Here is a 9,125-nt window from a genome sequence, read left to right as displayed (position 1 = left end):
GGAAATAATCCGAAACATACAAAATAGTTGCAGCTTCTAAACTCTACATTAGATGATTACATGATGTCCCAATACAAGATCACTAATCTTCACCAAGAAATATAAAATACTATCTACAACATAAAAATAGAAATTACCCAATGTTCCCAATATCACTTGCAATCATCTTACAATACCTCGGCAGGTCTAACCTAAAGATGGGATTAGAAAAGGATTCCATAGGGAATAATATTGAATCAGCTAGGACAAGACTTCCAAAAATAGCTCTAAAGCAGTTCATCCTTTCTAAGTGCTCAACAACCAAGAGATAAATTGAGATGCAGAATATCATGAGAAAGCACTAATGTTTAGAAGATAATTAAGGAAACATTAGTAAACTAGCAATTTTATTTAATTTGATGGAAAAGAAGATAATTCTACAATGTATTTCGAAAATCTAGTTCCTGTCTACTACTAGAGTATAATTGCTAAAATAAATGCAAGAATACTCTTTCAATATTTTCTTATTTCTTACCGAAGAAGAAAATATCGAGATAAAAATTGTACGCTACTTTCTCAGGTTTTATCAAATTAACGTATCTACTGGAAAAAAAAGAAAGAAAGAGGAAACTAAGTAGGAAGCACAAATGTGATATTCCAAAATACAACATATTTGAGAAGCTATTTATAAGCAAAGGAACTTACTTTACTATTGCTCTTCGCACTTTCCAAAATTCTGATGTTGTGTTATGGGTTTGTAGACCCACTCAAAAATCATTGCATGATAACAATCCTGTGAATTTAAGTTTAACACGTGAAACTGCTGAAAGAACTGCAAAAAAGGAAACATGCAAATCCTTTAAAATAATGGAACTATAATCCTGAAAATACAACTTTTCTAAAAATAGAACAAAGAGAGAAGTCCTTGCAAATAGAATTGAAAAAGCCTTCACATATCCGTTGTGTTTCATCACTTAGAATTCAAGGGGAAAAGAAAGAAAAATATCCATCATAGAACTGATATAAAACACAACTTTTAGGCATGGAATAGTCATTCTCACTCTTGCACACCAAAAAATAATTCTAGTAACACAATCTTTGGTTAAGATTCTTTACTTTACCCCCATAATTTTTGTTATACACAAGCTTGACTCACTGAATTTTCACATAGACAGACAAAGGCAATGAGTCTACATGTATAAATAATGATGATGACAGCTATAATGATAAAAATTTAGAAGACAAGTGAGCTGTCCATTAAAGAACCTTACAGCAGTTCAATAGCACAGTTAGCAGTGCTTTTACAGTTATTGTAAATGGAGTTGGGCTGCAATGTTACTGCTCTCTTTCAGTCAAATTGTCTATTCTTGCTAAATTTGCTCCCAAAACCCAATTGTTTTGTTATGGTTTTTGTTAGGTGGAAAATTACGACTAATGTGTGTGTGCACAAGCATGTAGACAGTCCTCCTTGAATTGGATGAGAACACAAATATAATTATTAAAACCCCAATTCTCAATCAATTACTCTGTCAAATATTTCCGACTTTGCAGACTCAACCATATTTGGATTGAATATGAACTAAAAACTGCTAATCAAGTAAATTTCACTTTCACATTCCTCAAACTAATTTTTCCAAAACAAACCATGGATCCTCCTAAAAATGCTTGACATCTGAAGCAAATAAATAAATTCCAAAATCAAGAGGGTTCAGCTTAACAGAATCAAAATCAAGTCTAATTCAAATCATTACTAGTACAATAAAACATATAGATAACACAAAAAAGTAGTATCTGGTTTAATTTAATCAATTCTCAGCAATCAAACACACAAAGACAGAAGAGAAGTGAAGAATAAATCAAATGGAACAACTCAGAGATCAGGAAAAGAAAGACCGAGAATAGCGATGTCCACAACGGAGTGGATTGTAAGAGGTTCAAAAACTACATGAAATTTATCAAACAATCCAGAGAAATGTTCAGATCAAATTTAAAAGCCAAAGAAAATCGAGATTTAATAATTAAAAAAATAAAATGAATCTTCAAATCAAAAACCTATTTCCAAATCAGAGTTTGCACCGCATTGATAAAAATAAATTGAATTGGAAAAAATTCATGTTGATTTCGAAATCCACTTCCTCTGAACTGATGCTGATCTTCGCGAAAAGTCGAAGAGAATTTGGGAGCTGAGAAAAAGATATAGGGATTACAGAGACAGAGTTAGATTCATACATAAAAATTAGACTTACCGATCATGAATCAATCGAAATCTTCATCAACGATCGATCAAAATCTTCAAATATTCACCAACAATTGATCGACATCTTCAAATGAACAATAAAATTGAGAGTGGTGAGTTGAAAGAGAGAGTAGAGCGAGAGAGAGCGAAGAGTGAGATTTTGAGAGAGAGAGTTCATACCGATTTGGGAAAATAAGAGTTGATGCATACACGATTTGGGGATAGGGCAAGTTATACCCGATATGGATGATTTTTTTTTTAAAAAAGAAACGACTGCGTGTTAATTAGAACGTGATTTGGATATAAAAATATTTTTTTGCAACGGTCAAACAATCGGTCGTAAAAAAATAGACGCAAAAGATCATATTTCTAGTAGTGTAGTGTAATCTAGTGCCAAATTAAAAAAACCAACCTTTATTGGGTTGATCCTCATTTCCCTCAGAAATTCCAAGTTATCAACCTGAAAGCTAAGGAACTTCCTGTCAATATAGCACGTAAGAGTAGAATCTCAAATGCATACTATAACTAAAATTACATAAGCTAATGTGCAGCTGTCAAGGTATGTATATAGCTTCGCTAGAATGTATAAATATCTGGCTAATCTAAAATTTGTCTATAGAATTTTACTAGCATGTGACAGGTACTAGTGGAGTTGTCAAAAAATAAAAATAAATAAACAAAAGGGAAAAAAAAATTAAATAACTACTGGTATGACCATCATCAAGACAATCATTCTTGAATTTGACCCGCTTCTAGTAATTGATCAATAAGGGAATTTGAATTTTGCTACTTAGATGGATCGAAAAAATTTAATGTTAAATTTGATAATAGCTAAGCTGTAAAATCTATGAAGTCCAAATGTGGAACAAGTGTTAGTATAGTAAATGATGGTCATGAATCACCACAGCTGAACTCAATCTGCAAGTGGCAATTAAACAAAGACTTATAGATGAAACCAAGTTTAAAAAGCAACAAATTCAAAAGGCTTTGATTTCATGTTAGGCAAGAAGTCTGTGTTACCATTGATGGGGATAAAGGCAGCTGCACTAAAATATTGTATAGACTAACAATAGTGCCTATTGCTATCACTTTTGGAATCAGATAAGTTAGGATTAAAGATTGTAACCGTTACAATGGTTAGTTCAATCCCCAGCCCTAGTTTTTATCTTGGAAATAATGACCATTCATAGTATTGGGCCAAACCATCAATGTAGGGGACCTCAAAGCATGGACAATTGTATAGTAAAATTTTCATGATTTGTTTGATGAGAGAGGCCTCCAAAATATTGTGGGACCGGTGATGGGTGTGTGTGTATGTGTGTGTGTGTGTGTGTGTGTGTGTAGGAGGAATGGGGTAGAGAGGATTAGGACCTGTACTTCCTACCTGCCATCTAAGAGTTTTTAAACTTAAGATTGGATTTAAGAGGTTCGATGCCTACAATCAATACTCATATCCTAGCCATGTAACATAGGACTAAACCATATATATCTATTTGCCAAAAGCATATCCTTCTCAACAGCTTCACTACTAGCAGTCACTAAGACTGAGATGAACTCTATAATTTGAATGGTAGCATGTTAAATGATAATCATAATTAAGTAGCATTAATTCATATTGACTATCCATCTTCATTTATGAAAACTCCAACATTTTCCCTTGGGATAAGGAGAGAAAAACAAGGCAAAGTGGTGGATTTAGCCTTGCACAAATAACATTTTTTTACTCTAAAATGCCAAAAGAAAAGAATACCTTCTGACAATGTTTTCCAAGAGGTGGCTGCAACTTGCCATATGTCGTAATCAAGGCATTGTCATTCGATGAAACATCCAAAAGCTTGAGTAAATCACCTTCAAAAGAAAACAGAAACGAAAATTATTGGTTCCTCATGATATCCTAATATTACAACTCTTTGACCACATTTCCTTATATGAAACAAATTTATAACCATAACGATTGGACAACGATGTGTGATTCGTAACTTTGTTTCTTTTCTTGGAAGATTTCTTGCTCTCATGTGTAATCTCTTGTTATTTTTTGATTACTATAAATTCATGCTATGGCTGAGAAAAAAAAGTAAGTATTTTCCCCACATATTTGTATCAACAGTACCATTATCAATATGGAGCAGGCCTACAACAATGTAAACTATCATGCAGCATATCATCCAGCTTACAAATCTTCTGAACTGCCAATTATTTTTCTCAAAAAATTTAAATACAAACTCAATATTGGATATATCTGAGTTGGGAGAACTAGTTTTAAACAATCAGAATCTCCTTAATCGTAGCATAAATAAGCAAAACACAGTTTTTCTCAAAATACCCAAATAGTGCTAATTCTACAAAAGAATATGTACACCATACCCAAGAATTACCTAGAAAATATAAATTATCAGATAATATCCATAGAAATTTTTTTCTCCTAAAGGTGAAAGGTGCATTGAAGAAAAAAAGCTTGATAAGTTTTTTTTAATAAAAATCACTTTCGAAAAGTGGCTGTGTTTTTTCCATCTCATAATGACAACGATCTACTATTGACAGTAAACACTAGAGTGAAAGGCTCCCCATAATTCACAACTTTAATCATGAATAAGTTCTGTTCCCTTACCTAGGCTCCCCAGCATGCCCTCGACTGTCTCGGGATTAGCACTTATTGTAGATCCATGAGACAGTTGGCGGCTGTAAAAATGATATGTCCCCAAGGTCAGCCTTTTGGGGTCTAACAAAGATATGCATACAGACAATGAGTTAACCAAAACAGATTTTGGCCGTGAATCCTCCAGAGCATGACAAAAGAGTCTTCCTATAAAACTGTGAACATAAAACAAATAATTACTTCTCTAAATAATAGGAAACAAGTAGATGATATAATATTGTGAACTTCCCACAAGATCAGAATGAAAACTAGTGCTACCTTGGGCTGGTGATTTTAGCAGCTAGGCCTGGAGGAGCATATCGAGTTATAGCACACAGTGTTTCTGCTGTGTTGGCATGCACTTCTGGACAATCCTGCGATAAGTGTTTAATAAACATTTAAGTGAAATATATACACAGTTGCAAAACAACCTGGAAGACAACTTCATTAAATCCAAGTTCAAGCATTTAGAAGCATGGATAGTCAGCCACAAAGACAATTCACATTGTAGTCGAAGAATTTACAAAACATGATGATTGAATCGTGGAAGAATGGACGATAACAAGTAAAATCACAAAACTAATGTTAATCACGTGATTCAAAAAATTCACAATCATCGAGATTGCTTAGTCAAGCATACAAAGAGAGATTTCTCGCAGTTAAAAAAAGCTTGCTCGATACCGATTGTACAGTAGATAATACTGTACTCATCGTCTCAGAGTAATCTGATTCGTTTGATGGACATAGAAATGGAATGTATGTATGTATATAGTTATACATTACATGGATATATATATATATATATAGAGAGAGAGAGAGAGAGAGAGAAAGAGAGTACCGAAGAGTAGAGAAGAGAGCTGGATTACAGAGACATCAGATGGATTATAGATATTAGTGAATCTAAAAGTTTGATAACATCAAATGGATTTAATAGTGAGACTGAATTTGCAATCACCTGCAAGAAAAACCATAGATATCTTCATTTGACTAACGCTAGATAAAATTACAAAGAACTGCAATCGTAAGATTGTCATATCAATTTGATGAGCAAATACTGAATCTAAAGATAACTAAATTAATCACAATAAACCAAAGAACTCTGATCTACAAAACCAGATCAAACACAATTTCAAACTCAAATGAGAACAAACCAACAAAAAAATGTATTATTATAGTGCAAAAAATAAAAACAAAGGAACTCTCAGATACAAAACCAGATCAAGTACAAATATGAAACAAATCAAAACAAAAAACAGAGAAAATTTGAAGAGAGTTGGTACCTAATTTGTACACAATGCGTGATAGGTGAGCTTACTCTACTGCATTTGAGAACTCCAAGAGACCTTTTCAATGCGGTCTACTAGTAGAGTTAGGGTTTCTCTGCGATGAATCAAGCAAATTGCAGCGAGATATGTACACAGATACAGAGAGAGCAAGATTGTGCGAAAGAGAGATTGAGAGTTCAAGAGAGAAAGAGAGATCGAGACAGAAACAGAGAGATTGAGAGATCGAGGGAGAGATTCATACTGATGGAGTCCTTCAGACAACGATGGGTACGTGAGCGAGAGAGAGAGCGAGAGCGAGATAGAAAGCAAGAACGAGAGAGAGAGTCGAGTGACTACTAGGGCAAAACCAAAGGGCGCAAATAAATGAAAGAAAATAGGGACCTTTTACTACCTACTTGCGTTTCATCATGTCACGTTTTTTTTTTTTTTTGCCACGGCTAATCAAACAGTCGCAAAAAACTAGACGCCAAAAGTCAATTTTCTAGTAGTGATATACTTATTCATTTTAATTACGTGTTATATTTAATTTTTATTGTGATAGTAATTCATTGCACATTATTATAATATAACTGATTAATGAAGATAAGCAATTGTAGGTAAAAGTGTCCAAAATTTAAAACAATCTTTATACATCTTATATATCAACTTTAAATCTACACATATATTTATTTGAATTTTAAATATATATCAATTTTGTCAACGAGATATAAATTTTGTCAATTTCATTATTAAAATTTGAGAAAATTAGTCTAAGATCCCTCAACCTCACACTCATATATCACAGAAAAATTCGACTCTCTCTTTTTGCGATCTTCATTCTAAGGTGAGTTCATCTCTCTCTCTCTCTCTCTCTCTCTCTCTCTCTCTCTCTGCTCCTTTCTCCTCTCTAGGTCTTCATCTTCGATAGCACCACCACCGCCCCAACATTACCGTCCCGCCGTCGCCTTGTAAAGACTGATGCAGACGGTGGAGCATGAGCGTCACCGACGAGGACCTCGACGCTCAAGGCTTGCATTGAACTCGGATTCGGGTTTAATCAATTTAGTAATGGTATGTCGTCGTTGTATTTGTTATCTTGTTCGAATGGATCAGTTTTACCCATGGATTTTGTTGGAGATTTCCTAAAAGCTTCAAAACTTTAATTATTTTTATTTATTATTATATTTTATTATATATTTATTTCCTTTTATAGCCTTATTTATTTGAATTTTAAATTTGGTTTTAGTTTTGGTTTTATATCAAAAGGTGTGTCTGTTCCAAGCAGATACCAAAGAGTCTATTTAAATAGGATTCTAATTGAGAAAAGATATAAAACGTACTCTGATCTCTCTCTCTCTCTCCTTCTTCTCTTTACAGTATTTTATATTTCATATTTTCTGGGTAATTGATACATTCTTGGCAAATTCTTCTGGTACAACTGTGCATTGTATCAGATTCCTGTGGATTCTTAGGTTGTATTTTGGAGTCGTTTGTGATCGTTAGAACCTGCACGGAGGGAGCGCATAACGACTTTAGATTGTTGTGGGAATTAAAAAATATTTATCTTAAATCAATTTTATACAATAATATTGAAAGCAAAACAGATTCTTTTTAAATAGGTTTTCACAATTCAATATAAACTATACATACAAATATATAACAGAATAAGTAAAAGATGAAAGAATTCAGAAAGTAGCCTGTGTGATTGTGAGAGGCACGTCAAATGATAAATTATGTTATTTAGATTCATGATATTTAATTAACATTGTTCATGTTATAAATTATTATGTATAGATTTGTTCTGTATAAAAATTTGTCACATTTTTTCTATACCTAAATTGTTGGCAATTTATAGCGATCCCGGGTTTACCTTTGTTGTATAGTGATCCGGACATGTGTCCGTGGATGTTGGTAGTTGTTTATTATCTTGTTTACATCCTTTCTTACTTTGTATTTGAGTTATAGGATGTATTGGGCCGGTTGGTTACAGGTTGGTTGAGTTTAGAAACCAAAACTAGTTGCCCAGATTTTTGGCCTGTACGCTCGAGCGGAGGTGTTGGCGCTCGAGCGGATAATACACCCATCCAGTATTTGTTGTGCAGTGTTGTACGCTCGAGCGTGGAGTTGGCCGCTCGAGCGAATCTGTGTGAGTGGCCGCTCGAGCGTAGGGATTGGGAGCTCGAGCGGAGGCCTGGTTCTGCAAAAGTGCTGGGCGAGTGCATTCTGCGCTCGAGCGGGAGGTTGGCCGCTCGAGCGGAAGTCTGTGAGTGGCCGCTCGAGCGGGGTGTTTTACGCTCGAGCGGAAGACTGGGTTTAAATCCCGAAATTGTGACTTTTCAAATCACTTTTTCACTTTCTCTTCTCTCTCTTACTTTTCCCAAATCACCATTGTTGAGCCTCTCACTCTAGACTCTACCTTCTCTCTAGGTTTTGATCTAGTAGGAGTGATTTACTCACCTTTGGCCTTTACAAAAAAGTTGTTGATCGTCGAGGGCTTCATTTTAATCTGAAAATCTCGGGTTTTGGAGCACGTTGGGTTTTGTCGTCTTCTCCTTTGGGACTCCGAATTTGAGGTAGGGATATCCTACTCCTCTCTATGGGTTTTGTCTTTAAATTTTGGTATTTTGAGATGTTGGGCTTGGTTTGGTAAATTTGTGAAAGTTTGGGGCTTTTGTGTAATTTTACAAAAGTTGGGGTTTTATTCATAATAAACCTAGATGCATGTTTGGCATAGAAAAATAGAATGATTGTTGAATCATTGATGAAAATGGGACCTAAGGGTTGAAATGGTAATTATGGAAAATGGCCTAATTACATTGTTTAATTAATTGGGATAATTAATTGGTGAGAAATGAGGAAATGAAATGTTGATTGAATATCCATTTGTGCATTTATTTTCTGTTTTAGAAATAACTGCTTTGGGCTATCGGTGGAGGATAGTCGAGATTGTTGTAGACAATGCATGATGATTAGGTAAACGGAAACTAATCAATGGAATGTGTCATGGAAC

At 34.4% G+C, this 9,125-nt stretch overlaps 1 long non-coding RNA gene across 1 annotated transcript; it reads right to left on the bottom strand.

Moving 5' to 3' along the window:
* Positions 1–4,084: 4,084 nt before the first annotated feature.
* On the bottom strand, positions 4,085–6,462 carry LOC145790246 (uncharacterized). The gene is made up of 4 exons (XR_014328925.1): positions 6,131–6,462; positions 5,689–5,805; positions 5,130–5,224; positions 4,085–5,026 (listed from the first exon to the last, which is right to left on the bottom strand). It is a non-coding gene; the product is annotated as an uncharacterized LOC145790246 (long non-coding RNA).
* Between the last annotated feature and the right edge of the window lie 2,663 nt (positions 6,463–9,125).

Source organism: Camellia sinensis, chromosome 5 (assembly GCF_055761805.1).
Source record: "Camellia sinensis isolate YWXY chromosome 5, ASM5576180v1, whole genome shotgun sequence".
NCBI classification, from domain to species: Eukaryota; Viridiplantae; Streptophyta; class Magnoliopsida; order Ericales; family Theaceae; genus Camellia; species Camellia sinensis.
Note: the sequence above shows the minus strand (reverse complement) of the source record. Positions and strands in the feature narration are given on the sequence as shown.